The sequence below is a fragment of the Pelobates fuscus genome, chromosome 6, assembly GCF_036172605.1.
Source record: "Pelobates fuscus isolate aPelFus1 chromosome 6, aPelFus1.pri, whole genome shotgun sequence".
Classification (NCBI taxonomy): Eukaryota; Metazoa; Chordata; class Amphibia; order Anura; family Pelobatidae; genus Pelobates; species Pelobates fuscus.
The window spans coordinates 291154998-291169219 of NC_086322.1; the positions used below are offsets into that span (position 1 = coordinate 291154998).

The window sequence follows — 14222 nt, forward strand, 5'->3', positions numbered from 1 at the left end:
CCGCGCATGTGCATTCGGCTGACGTCGGCGGGGGAGAAGAGGTCACCCCTTAAAACCCATTCAGCCACTTACCTTTCTCCAACGTCGGGCTCCCTCGGCGCTGGTGACCTCTCCTCCCCCTGCCGACGTTAGATCCGAATGCGCATGCGCGGCAAGAGCCGCATGTGCATTCAAACTGCCCATAGGAAAGCATTACTCAATGCTTTCCTATGGACGTCCAACGTCTTCTCACGGTGAGTTTTACAGTGAGAATTGCGGAAGCGCCTCTAGCGGCTGTCAGTGAGACAGCCACTAGAGGCTGGATTAACCCTCAGTGAAACATATGTTTTCAGCTGCAGGGTTAAAACTAGAGGGACCTGGCACCCATACCACTTTATTGAGCGGATCCTTAGAAATAGCATAGGAAAGGGATTTGAGTTCAAAAGATGTAGCGGCTAGGGCAGAGGTTTTGTAGAAGGGGGCCAGGGCAGGGATTTTGTATAAATGCGCAATTTTTGTAGAAGGGGGAAGACCAGTGCTTTTGTAGAAAGGGGCTGGTGAGAAACTTCTAGAAAACTCCTCCCCTGCCCCTTTCTACAAAGCCCCTGGTCTCGCCCCTTTTAGAAAACCCCTGCCCTTCGCCCTTCATATAAAAACCCTGCACACTGATCACATAAATTTCATACACTCGCTACACATAAAAACCCTGCACCCCGATCACATAAATTTCGTACACTCCCTACACATAAAAAACCCTGCACATCCCCCTTAATTAAAAAAAAAAAAGCTGCACACCCCCTTAAAAAAAACAAAAACCTGCACAACCCCCCTTAATTAAAAAAATCCTGCAAACCCTTAATAAAACCCTGCACACCCCTTAATAAAAAACAAAAACTTTCACAACCCCCTAACAAAAAAACATGCACACACCCCTTAATAAAAACCCTGCACACCCCCTTAATAAAAAACAAAAATCTGCAGTGCACATCCTCCCTTAATAAATAAAATACTGCAACCCCCTTAATAAAAAAAAACTGCACCCCCCCTTTAATTAAACATACCCCCTCTAAATAAACTTCCCCCGTGCTGCACCCCCTTTAATTAATCCACCCCCTCTTTAATTTATCCACAACCCCTCTTTAATGAATCCACAACCCCTCTTTAATGAATCCACCCCCCTCTAATTAATCCACCCCCTCTAATTAATCCACCCCCCTCTAATTAATCCACTCCCTCTAATTAATCCACCTCCCTCTAATTAATCCACCTCCCTCTAATTAATCCACCCCCTCTAATTAATCCACCCCCTCTAATTAATCCACCCCCTCTAATTAATCCACCCCCTCTAATTAATCCACCCCCCTCTAATTAATCCACCCCCTCTAATTAATACACCCCCTCTAATTAATACACCCCCTCTAATTAATACACCCCCCTCTAATTAATCCACCCCCTTTAATTAATCCACCCCCTCTAATTAATCCACCCCCTCTAATTAATCCACCCCCCTCTAATTAATCCACCCCCTCTAATTAATACACCCCCCCTCTAATTAATACACCCCCTCTAATTAATACACCCCCCTCTAATTAATCCACCCCCTTTAATTAATCCACCCCCTCTAATTAATCCACCCCCTCTAATTAATCCACCCCCCTCTAATTAATCCACCCCCTCTAATTAATACACCCCCCCTCTAATTAATACACCCCCCTCTAATTAATACACCCCCCTCTAATTAATACACCCCCTCTAATTATTCCACCCCCCTCTAATTAATCCACCCCCTCTAATACACCTCCCTCTAATTAATACACCCCCTCTAATTAATACACCCCCTCTAATTAATACACCCCCCTCTAATGAATACACCCCCCTCTAATGAATACACCCCCTCTAATTAATACACCTCCCTCTAATGAATACACCTCCCTCTAATGAATACACCCCCTCTAATGAATACACCCCCCTCTAATGAATACACCCCCTCTAATGAATACACCCCCTCTAATTAATCCACCCCCCCTAATTAATCCACCCCCCCTAATTAATCCACCCCCTCTAATTAATCCACCCCCTCTAATTAAAACACCCCCTCTAATTAATACACCCCCTCTAATTAATCCACCCCCTCTAATTAATCCACCCCCTCTATTTAATACATAATACAACCCCTCTAATTAATCCACCCCTCTAATTAATAAACCCCCCTTTAATAATACACCCCCTCTAATTAATACACCCCCCTTTAATTAATAAACCCCCCTCTAATTAATACACCCCCTCTAATTAATACACCCCCCTCTAATTAATACACCCCCTCTAATTAATACACCCCCCTCTAATTAATACACCCCCCTCTAATTAATACACCCCCTCTAATTAATACACCCCCCTCTAATGAATACACCCCTCTAATTAATACACCCCCCTCTAATGAATACACCCCTCTAATGAATACACCCCCTCTAATGAATACACCCCCCTCTAATGAATACACCCCCCTCTAATGAATACACCCCCCTCTAATTAATACACCCCCCTCTAATTAATCCACCCCCTCTAATTAATCCACCCCCCTTTAATTAATAAACCCCCCTCTAATTAATACACCCCCTCTAATTAATACACCCCCCTCTAATTAATACACCCCCCTCTAATTAATACACCCCCCTCTAATTAATACACCCCCCTCTAATTAATCCACCCCCTCTAATTAATCCACCCCCCTCTAATTAATCCACCCCCTCTAATTAATACACCCCCCTCTAATTAATCCACCCCCTCTAATACACCTCCCTCTAATTAATACACCCCCTCTAATTAATACACCCCCTCTAATTAATACACCCCCCTCTAATGAATACACCCCCTCTAATGAATACACCCCCTCTAATTAATACACCTCCCTCTAATGAATACACCCCCCTCTAATGAATACACCCCCTCTAATGAATACACCCCCCTCTAATGAATACACCCCCCTCTAATGAATACACCCCCCTCTAATTAATACACCCCCCTCTAATTAATCCACCCCCTCTAATTAATCCACCCCTCTAATTAAAACACCCCCTCTAATTAATCCACCCCCTCTAATTAATCCACCCCCTCTATTTAATACATAATACAACCCCTCTAATCCACCCCTCTAATTAATAAACCCCCCTTTAATAATACACCCCCTCTAATTAATACACCCCCCTCTAATTAATACACCCCCTCTAATTAATACACCCCCCTCTAATTAATACACCCCCCTCTAATTAATACACCCCCCTCTAATTAATACACCCCCTCTAATTAATACACCCCCCTCTAATTAATACACCCCCCTCTAATTAATACACCCCCCTCTAATTAATACACCCCCCTCTAATTAATACACCCCCCTCTAATGAATACACCCCTCTAATGAATACACCCCTCTAATGAATACACCCCCTCTAATTAATACACCCCCTCTAATTAATACACCCCCTCTAATTAATACACCCCCTCTAATGAATACACCCCCCTCTAATTAATACACCCCCCTCTAATTAATACACCCCCCTCTAATTAATACACCCCCCTCTAATTAATCCACCCCCTCTAATTAATACACCCCCCTTTAATTAATAAACCCCCCTTTAATTAATAAACCCCCCTTTAATTAATACACCCCCCTCTAATTAATACACCCCCTCTAATTAATACACCCCCCTCTAATTAATACACCCCTCTAATGAATACACCCCCTCTAATTAATACACCCCCTCTAATTAATACACCCCCTCTAATTAATACACCCCCTCTAATTAATCCACCCCCCTCTAATTAATAAACCCCCCTCTAATTAATACACCCCCTCTAATTAATACACCCCCCTCTAATTAATACACCCCCCTCTAATTAATACACCCCCTCTAATTAATACACCCCCCTCTAATTAATACACCCCCCTCTAATTAATACACCCCCTCTAATTAATACACCCCCTCTAATTAATACACCCCCTCTAATTAATACACCCCCCTCTAATTAATACACCCCCTCTAATTAATACACCCCCCTCTAATTAATACACCCCCTCTAATTAATACACCCCCTCTAATTAATACACCCCCCTCTAATTAATACACCCCCCTCTAATTAATACACCCCCTCTAATTAATACACCCCCCTCTAATTAATACACCCCCTCTAATTAATACACCCCCCTCTAATTATTACACCCCCCTCTAATTAATATACCCCCCCCTTTAATTAATCCACCCCCCTCTAATTAATACACCCCCCTCTAATTAATTCAGCCCCAGACATAAAATAACTACTTTATACTTACATTTTGATGATGCCCGCCGAGTCCGACCACTGGGTGCCTCACCGCCCGGAAATGGATCCTTCCGCTGAAGATCCGTGAAGGCGGACTGACGGCGTTGCGACGCCGCGGCCCGCAACGCTCCTCCCCCTCCTCCTCATAAAGAAGGAAGTCCCGCCGGTGTTTGGCCGCAAAGGTGCTGCGGCTGTGCGCAGCGTAATGATGGGGGGTGACACATGACACTGGAAGTCATGGCACCCCCCTAGTCAGTGGCACCCGGGGCCCCCCCTTAGTACGCCACTGATATATATATATATATAGATATATAATGTTGTACCCAAAATATAGAGAGGAAACCCCTAAAAGAAATTATGGAATCATTTCTGAGGGGCTTTCGATTGATACAGTGTCATGCATGAGTCCGATACCAATACTGGATAATGTTTATTAATATTTGTAATATTTATAGGATTGATAAAAGCCAGATACCACATCAAAACATCTACTTGGGAACTAGGGCAGAGAAAGCACTCAGCCCATGGCAATGTTTTGGACATGACGGCATTGTCATAGCAGGACACAGGACATGAGTGTCCACAGGCACATATTGGTAGTGGGGCGAGGTTTGTTCTGATGGACAAAGAGTCTCACTTGCCCTCCTGCTGACAACTTGTCCTCCATTAAAACTAACTGGGTTCTTCCCTAAAGTGTGAATTCAAAGTGTGTTTTAATGTAAATTTTAAGGCCAAACTACTGGAAGCATAGCTGACATTTGTCCTGTCTTATTTTTTTATTTATTTTTTATTTTTTTTAACCTTAAATTTGAAATGCATTTAAATTCTCACTTTATTGAATAACCCCGTAAACCTCCCAAACAATGGATAGTCTGCCCTATTATGACTAATGGATAATAACCATAATAAAATGTCTATTTGACAAATGTCTTTTAAATATATAAAAAAAAAAAAAAAAAGTTCTTGTTAAAAGCTTCTTAAATAATAGTAACACCTTTTGATACCGGAGAAACTGACGGAAGCCAAGCACAGAGAGATGGACACAGGTTTCTTCAGGAAGGAAGAGATTCTTTATTGGATCACCGATCGGGACTCAGAGGGACTAGCGTCACCAAAATACAGCAAAGTCTGAGTACTGAATACATAGAGTACATTCCTTATATAGCACTGTAGCTCCTCCCACAATTAACTACACCCACACATACCCTTAACCTATTTAATGAATAGAGTCTAAACTCATCCATCCGGTCTAACCACGTGGCTCATCTGATACAAAGGAGAGGGACGCGTAATTCCAGTTCTTACATTCCTGCACCTGGTCAGTACAGTGATGACAGTATCTTAGCTACGTGTTATTAACTAACTGATACTACAAACACATATACATACATATGCCTTGTGGCAATCTTAGCCTGCTAAACTTGTATTTTACTGGAATTACATCACATTCCCCCCTTTGATGCCTCTGATATTTCACAATTACTTGAGGCATCACTTAACCTTGGTTTGCATATACCTCAGGTTACCATGAACCAGACCAGACTTATCTTATGATGTGAATCTTCAACATTCATCTTCTTGCATTGGTTCTCCCTGATCTAGAGCCTTATACTTATATATCGCCATTATCTGTGCAGCAGCCTTCCTCTCTGCTATACTTCCTATCAGGCTTTGCACAGACCTAACTACTAAGGGTATAAGACACGGTAGGAGTAGACACAACAGTAAAATCAGTAGGACTCCACCTACCACTGCCTTAAGCCCTCCAAACCACTCATACCAGCTACCAAACCAACTACTTGGATTGTACCCTTTCCATACCTGAGTAGGCACATGCGCTAGTTTAACCATATGGCTAGTAAGCTCAGCTATTGCTTGCCCTTCGTCATCTATTTGAAGACAGCAATTACTTAGGTTAAACTTCCCACATACACCTCCCTCTACTGCCAAAAGGTAATCCAAGGCTAATCTATTTTGGTAGACTGCTGTCCTCATCCTGGTGTTATGCTTCGCTAGAAGATTGAGCGCTTGTGATGTCTCATTTGTGATAATCTCAACCACCGCCTGTAATCTTATAATACGGTTGAGCATATAAATAGGGGTTCTATAACCAAAGGTACCATCCTCAGCCCACGTGGCTGGCCCATAGTAATCTATAATACGCTGGGGAGGCCATTCATCATCTTCCCAGGCGCCTATCTCTATGGGTCCCCTTTTCTTCCTATGATTCACATCATACACTTTAACACCTAAAGTCTCACCTGTTTCAATCGGTAACAAGAAGAAGGATGGTTTGAGCATACCCAACACACATGCCCCTTCCCAGTCCTGTGGCAGCTCCGAATAGGCTTTCTTACCACAGATCCAGTACAAATTTGCTGGGGCTCTCCAAGTAGATGTGATGGATAGATCAAACCACACATCCTTTAAATTGGCATATCTAGCAAACGGGTTAGATGGTTCTGAGACATTTGAAGCCGACCACCAAGTTGTATTCTTTGTATCATCATCATAAGCTTTTTGCCCTAGACAAGTTAATTCTCCTACAGAAGTATTATACATTATTCCTTTCCTTGCTATGCAAACATAACCTATGATGGAGGTCTTTAATCTCCACTCAGATTTACCTCTAACACTCATATGATAATCGGCTTGTGTAGATATTAATTGGTCAACTGCCTCAGAACCGGACATTACCTCCTTTGCTTCCCAAGGCCATTGGTCTCCCATGTTAGTACCTCCACACACATAGCAGTTGGTAACATTAAGACTACCGGCAATACTTTCAGCTAAATCGATGAACAGGTTTTTAGCATTATGGGGGATCTTATTATCTATACTCATCTCTTCGTAAAAGGAATGGTATACTTGATGAGTCTGGGAGGATACCGTATCAGTCTCTATTCCTATAAACAATAATGTCCCAGGATCTAAACCCGTCCCGTATATTTGAAACCCAAATAAATTTCCATACTTATCTAAGAACTTGTCGGGGTTATTAATGAGTATATGGACTGGGTTGCATTCCATAGACTTACAATAAGGGCTAGTCGGCAACTTAGTCACTATCATGTCTTTGTCTACTGTCTGTCCCCAAGTTGCCCACCCCACACAAGACCAATATGGGCAAAAGTTATAATCTCTATTTGGGCATCTAGGACTTACATATTTATTTTTGCTACTGGGACAAATATATTTATCGTTAGACCCATACGTCCTCTCCCATCTAAGATCCCCACATACATTCCACGGCTTTCTACCACTCGATATCGCTTTACACGCATCAAATAGCAGAACACCCGAAGAATGTACGGATTCTAACACCGTTTTATTAATTAGGGTCCCCTGAGGATCTCCATTCCTGAGAGTCAACCAAATTGTACGAGGCTGATACTCCGGACTGAAGCACTTAGGTTCTCCTACTCCTAAATGGCACACACTATAATCTATATTTAAGTATCTACATCTCGATACATCTCCTTTACATTCGTATTGTGAATGCCAAATTAGGGTTTGGGAAATATGGTTACCTGTTCTCGTAGTCTTAATGCATACCTCACAGCTAGGAGTGTCGGTACCTCTACCTTCCTGAATATAAAAACACATATAAATAAACACTATCAAAAGCACATCTTTCGCCGTCATCCTCAGTCTTCGTCCGTGCGATGGCGCCTCAGCTTCCAGGATGTGAGGGGCTGCAGGGAATGGAGTTCTGCTCATCTTCACAGGTGTCCCTTCGAGACTTTCCTGGCTTATACACTATGTGATGGTAAGCGGACAGGCTTTATTATGGCCTTCTCACTCACACCTGTAACAATAAAATTTGTAATCCACAATAATTCCTCGTTACTCCGACTGAGTAGTGCGTTTTAACCGGATCTTGCAGGGATTCTCTGGATCTGCTGTAACTTGCCAAGAATCGACTGCTGCTGGTTTAACCCTGGAGTGATGTATCCACGGAGTCACTTCTGCTACTTTTATCGCTGTAGGGGTAGACAAAAGAACAACATAAGGACCTCTCCACTTGGGCCCTAACGGTACATTATTCCACTCTTTAATCCACACTTGATCTCCTGGATGATAACTATGAACAGGGGGATAAATATTCACAGGTAATCTATCTTGTACCCATTTCTGTACCTCCTCCATAGTCTTACCCAACTCTACAACCTGCTGCCGGGTAATTCCTTCTCCCAACTGACTCAAGTCCCCCCTTAAGTTACCAAGTACGGGAGGTGGTCGCCCATACATGATTTCAAAAGGAGAGAGGCCCATCCTTCTGGTAGGGGTACTGCGGATTCGCAATAAGGCTATAGGTAAGAGAACGTTCCACTTAAGTTGGGTTTCCTGACACATTTTAGCCAACTGGTTCTTTATAGTTCTATTCATTCTCTCTACCTTACCAGAACTCTGGGGTCTATATGCAGTATGAAGCCTCCACTTTATACCAAGCATATGAGTCAGTTGTTGTAGGCACTGATGAACAAAAGCTGGACCATTGTCCGATCCTATAGAACAGGGTAGTCCATATCGGGGTATTATTTCTCGTAGCAGGAATCTCACAACTTCTCCTGCTTTCTCTGTACGAGTAGGACATGCTTCTACCCAGCCTGAATAGGTGCACACAATTACCAGCAGGTAACGATGTCCACCCGATTTAGGCATCACTGTAAAGTCTATTTGTAGATCGGACATGGGGAGTCCCCCCATAAACTGAACTCCTGGTGGCTTTACTGGTCCTTGTCTTGCATTATTCTTAGCACACGTTACACATCTGCGTACAATGGCCTGAGTCAAGTTGGACAATCTTGGTATGTAGAAATGTTTTCTAAGAGATTCTTCAGTACGGTCTCTCCCAGAATGTGTCCCGTTGTGATAATTTTGGACAATTTCTACCGCTAGCGATGCTGGTATAACTATTCTTCCATCTTCTAGCTGATACCACTTGTTCTCCAGATACTTTCCCGGTTCAGTCTTTAACCACTCCTCTTCTTGAGCTGTATAAACTGGAGTCCATTGGGACAGTGGAGTTGGTATAAGAGCAGCTATATGCCCTACATACTCCTGTCTTCCTGATTCAGCAGCACGCTTAGCTGCACTATCTGCCATCCGATTTCCCTTGGTTACATCACCATCTCCTCTCAGATGCGCTCGACAATGTATGATACCGACTTCTTTCGGCTCCCACACTGCTTCCAATAGTTGTAGGATTTCAGCTGCGTACTTGATTTCTTTGCCTTCTGAATTCAGTAGTCCTCTTTCTTTATACAAAGCTCCGTGGGCATGAGTGGTTAAAAACGCATACTTAGAGTCCGTATAGATATTTACTCTTAAACCTTCAGCCAATTGTAACGCTCGTGTTAGTGCTATTAATTCTGCCTTTTGTGCTGATGTTCCTTTCGCCAGTGGCCGAGCTTCTATCACCTTGTCTATTGTTGTCACTGCATATCCTGCATAGCGGATCCCTTCTTTCACATAACTACTGCCGTCGGTGTAATATTGAACATCGGGGTTCTGGATGGGAAAATCACGAAGATCTGGTCTACTTGAGAATACTTCATCCATTACTTCCAAACAATCATGTTGACTTTCAGTAGGTTGTGGCAAAAGGGTAGCTGGATTTAAGGTGTTTACAGTCTCTAAATGCACTCTTGGGTTTTCACACAACATTGCTTGATACTTGGTCATACGGCTATTACTAAACCAATGATTTCCTTTGTAATCCAACAACGTCTGTACTGCATGTGGGACTCGTACATAAAGTTCTTGACCCAGAGTGAGTTTATCGGCTTCAGCTACTAGCAGGGCGGCTGCAGCTACGGCTCTTAGACAAGGTGGAAGTCCGCTGGCCACTGCATCCAGTTGCTTAGACATGTAGGCAACAGGTCTTTGCCATGATCCCAAGTACTGTGTCAATACTCCCACAGCCATTCTTCTTTGCTCGTGTACATATAAGTAGAATGGTCGTGTGTGATCAGGTAGACCTAATGCTGGGGCACTCATCAAAGCCTTCTTCACATCTTCAAATGCCGTTTGCTGTTCTTGGGTCCATAAGAAGGGGTCGTGCTCTGTACCTTTGATAGCTGCGTACAGAGGTTTTGCTAGTATCGCATAACTGGGAATCCATATCCTACAGAAGCCTGCTGCCCCCAAGAATTCTCGCACTTGTCTTCTATTCTTGGGTATTGGTATTTGGCAGACAGCTTCTTTTCTCTCTGGCCCCATAATTCTTTGACCTTCAGAGATATGGAATCCTAGATACTTGACAGTTGGCAAACACAACTGAGCCTTCTTTCTAGACACCTTGTATCCTGCCTTCCAGAGAATGTGTAGTAGATCGTGCGTTGCTTGCTGACAGATTTCTTTTGTAACTGCTGCTATCAACAAGTCATCTACATATTGTAACAATACACACTCTCCTGGGATGGACTCGAAATCCAATAGATCTTGACTTAGGGCTGAACCAAATAGGGTAGGTGAATTTTTAAACCCTTGGGGCAGTCTTGTCCAAGTCATTTGGCGTTTTGAGCCCGTTACAGCGTTCTCCCACTGGAAAGCGAAAATACATTGACTTTCTGCGGCAATTCGGAGGCAAAAGAAGGCATCTTTGAGATCTAAGACTGTGAAGTAAGTAGCCCCGCCCGGAATTAAAGCAAGCAGGTTATATGGATTGGGTACAACTGGATGTATACTAACAACCGCATCATTGACTGCTCTTAAGTCCTGCACAGGTCGATACTCATCTGTGCCGGGCTTTTGAACAGGCAGCAATGGGGTGTTCCAGGGGGAAGTACAGAATTTTAGGATACCATACCGTATGAACTTATCCAGATAGGATTGGATGTTCTTCTTAGCCTTCTGCGGAATGTGATATTGTCTTAGGCTCACTGGATAAACCCCATGTTTCAGTTCAATTTTTATTGGTGGAATATTGCGGGCCAGTCCTGGTGGGTTGTTCTCTGCCCAAACTCCTGGTATGTTAAACAATGTCTCATCACTCCTAGGGTTTTGGCTAGTCAACACTGTATAAAGTCGCCACTCTTCTTCCTTTGGTACGGATAAAGTCATAATACCTGAAGGTCCATTAAACTTTAAAGATGTTGTTCCATCTGGTAGGAACGTAATCTGCGCTTGTAATTTGGATAGCATATCACGTCCCAGCAATTGGACTGGACATTCAGGCATATAAAGGAATTGGTGTTTTACTACGTGGCCTCCCAATGTACAGAGTCGACTTTTAAGAACCGGTCTTTCAGCACTTCTTCCAGTTGCTCCTATCACAGTAATAGTCCTTCCAGATGGAGGAGCAACTAGATTAGTCACCACTGAATGTTCAGCACCAGTGTCGATCATGAACGCACTCCTTTTCCCCCCTATTGATACATCGACCATAGGCTCCGCTCGACCAAGGGGGATGGAGCCCGGTCGGTATCAATAGTCCTCCATGACCGTGTCAGCCAATCCTACAAAGTCCCTACCTTCTCTATCGCGAGACCTTTGCGCTGCTGGAATATACCTGTCTTCCCTAACACTTCCTCTGTTCCCATTACTCCCTCTATAACCATTACTCCCTCCGGGACCTCCTCTACCTCTCGCTCTGCCTCTAAAGTTTCCGTAGCCTGCCCTGGGTTGGTCTCTCTCGTACTGCTCTCTTTGCGGACATTCGTTCCTCCAATGCCCTTCTTCCTTGCAATACGCACACTGATCCCTACTCAAAGGCTCCCTACTCCATCTATTATTGCCTCTATCTGGGCCCCGTTTATCTACGCCTGCGATCGCTACCGCTAGCATATCAGCCTTTTTACGCATCTTGCGCTCCTCCTCTTTCTTGCTTTCTGTTTCCCTATTCATATAGACCTTATTAGCTACCTCCATTAGTTGGGAGATTGACATACCTGCAAACCCTTCTAACTTTTGTAGCTTGCGCTTAATATCTCCGTAAGCTTGGCTGACAAAGGCGGAGTTAACCATTCGGGAATTGTCTGCGTCTTCCGGATTAAAGGGGGTGTACAAGCGGTACGCCTCCAATAATCGGTCATAAAAGACACTGGGCGCTTCATCGCTTTTCTGGATCACCTCAACTGTCTTCGACATGTTAATGGCTTTCTTTCCTCCGGCTTTCATGCCAGCAATTATAGCGTCTCTATAGGCTCTGAGTTGAACCATATCAGCACCATTTACGTTCCAATCGGGATCAGTGTTGGGATAATGTGTTGCGGCCCATGCTGCTGGATTAGCTTGGTTCAAAGCACGGGCTCTATCCTCTAATGCTTTAATGGCTGCTTGATTTATTCTTGTCCTTTCCTCATTGTTAAATAAAGTCATTAATAACTGCTGGCAATCAGCCCATGTCGGATTATGTGTCTGTACTATTGAGGTGAACAGATCAGTCATGGCTTGTGGTTTCTCAGTATACGAGGAATTATGGGTCTTCCAGTTTAAAAGGTCGGTAGTGGTGAAAGGGACATATACGAAGACAGGGTCAGCGTGTGCCATTTGACCTGCGGCATCGATATAAGCTGACCCGGGATTTAAGCGAAGAGGCATCTGATAGTGCTTTAATTGTTGGGCACCAGTCAACTGTCGGGTTTGGATGGGGCTACGTAGGGAAGCGTCAGTCATGGGTTCCGGTCGGGGAGATATAGGGTATGGGGATGTGGGAGGTTGGTTTTGGGAAAAGGTAGTGAATAGAACACTTCGGGCCGAGCTAGATGAAGCTTGACCGGAAGTCTGAAGTGGCGCCAAATCAGGATATTCGTTTCTAATGGGGGTGGGTTCTGGTTCCGGAAGGGGAGATTTAGTACGAGGGGGGGTGGATCCTGTACTGGAGGAGGAAGCGGAAGTGGATGAGGGTAATGAGGGAAGGGTTACAGGACTTCCTGTATTTGCGTCACTTCCTCTTACCGGAAAGTAAGGGGGCGGCAAAGGGATCTCGGACTCAGGGGGCGTGTCCAAAATGGGCCTAACACCAGTCCTAGTGGACGAACAAGTCCTAGCTACCATGAGGCGACACTGCTCCTCGTGGCATGTCCGGAGCCATTTTGGCGAGTCATTTACGGCCTGTCTCCAACAATCAATATAAGGAAACTGGCCGTAAAGTTCAGGCCTACCTGATACAGCCACGTGTAAGCGCTGTACCAGAGTTGGATCCAAACTGCCACGTGGCGGCCATGCCGCAACCAAAGTAGGCCACTCCCTAGTGCACAAAGTGACCAAACGTACAGGGGACATCTTAACCCCAAAATCACAAACTTTGAATCCCTTTTTAAAATTCTTAACCATACATCCTAAGGGATCCGGAATCGTTGACTGCGACGCACCCATATTTAACAGTGGAACGTCGTCGACAACGATTACTATACACGCGTACTATTCAACAGTCACACCCGTTTCCTCTGGCAACAGCACCACGTGGTACGGTTACCAAGTGAAACGTACACAATAACAATAAACACTCAGGGAATTCCCGTACACACACAGCTGCTACACCAGTCACTATATAATCAATATTATGCCCTTTGGCGTAACTACACAGTCACCCACGCTATAATTCTCTATATACGAATTACCCGTCTATAACACACCCCAGTAACATCGTCTTTTACAAATAGCGGTTACAGTACGGTTAGCATAGGTCAAAGCACAAGTTAAGGTCACAATACAATTATTAGTGGTTATGGTGTTAAACATGCAATGGACGACAATGATTAGTACTTATTATATAATGTCAGTAAATATACAGGGTTATGGTACCGTGCACTATAATACAGCAACACACTATTAACACTCTCGCTAGACGGCTGAGCTCGCGCTATCTAACAAGATATACACTTTACTAAAACAATCGTTAACACATTTACAATTCCCAACTAAACTATTGGCCAGTACCTTGAATGGACTACCTAAAACTATATACACCCGTTTTG

General features: G+C 43.9%; 1 protein-coding gene across 1 annotated transcript in view; it reads left to right on the top strand.

The window, feature by feature from the left end:
* PREX1 (phosphatidylinositol-3,4,5-trisphosphate dependent Rac exchange factor 1) overlaps positions 1-14222 on the top strand; it is a 248191-nt gene that overhangs the window by 129714 nt on the left and 104255 nt on the right. The gene's annotated exons all lie outside the window — the stretch shown is intronic.